At 41.6% G+C, this 548-nt stretch overlaps 1 long non-coding RNA gene across 3 annotated transcripts in view; it reads left to right on the top strand.

Annotated features, from left to right (window-relative positions):
- Positions 1-25, top strand: part of LOC137992808 (uncharacterized) — a 53,261-nt gene extending 53,236 nt beyond the window's left edge. For all 3 annotated transcript variants that reach the window (XR_011121748.1, XR_011121747.1, XR_011121749.1), the window contains one exon: positions 1-25. This exon is cut by the window's left edge and continues 523 nt beyond it. This is a non-coding gene — a long non-coding RNA (uncharacterized lncRNA).
- Positions 26-548: the final 523 nt, after the last annotated feature.

The raw sequence follows: 548 nt of genomic DNA, 5'->3' as shown, positions 1-548 counted from the left end.
ACAATAGTTCGTTAGATCCCTTTTGTTCCCCTGTACATCTAATCTGGATGACTAGTTTGCATGTTCACTTCACGCTCTTTTAGACCAAAACACACTCTACTCTTCGAGTTACTTTTTTTTTAGTTAAAAAAAGGATAATTTTCAAACATTTTAGGCCTGATCCAGCTTAGATGTTTTAGATGCAACAGGCTTGGCCATTAGTCCAAGGATTGCAGATCCCAATGGCCAAGCGGCGGGTCCCGTTCCTCCATCCTCATATCAAGCGTCTATGCCAAGGAAGGAGTCTCTTCAATCTCCTTAGGTTGCCCAGAAAATGATGTTATCGCTAATGATGTTACGCTTAATGAGCTTAAGCAGGTACTGTGTTTTTATGATATTTCTGAAGTCGACTATGAGTCTTTGCAAGTTTCAGCAAGTCACGTGAAAGGAAATTTGAAAAGGGGTACCGAATTTTGGCAAGGGATCGGTGCGTCGGAGTTTATGTTGAATGTTATAAAGCACGGCTGTAGATTGCCCTTTGTTTCTCTACCCAGACCATCTTTCTTCCG

This window comes from Montipora foliosa, chromosome 1, assembly GCF_036669935.1.
Source record: "Montipora foliosa isolate CH-2021 chromosome 1, ASM3666993v2, whole genome shotgun sequence".
NCBI classification, from domain to species: Eukaryota; Metazoa; Cnidaria; class Anthozoa; order Scleractinia; family Acroporidae; genus Montipora; species Montipora foliosa.
Note: the sequence above shows the minus strand (reverse complement) of the source record. Positions and strands in the feature narration are given on the sequence as shown.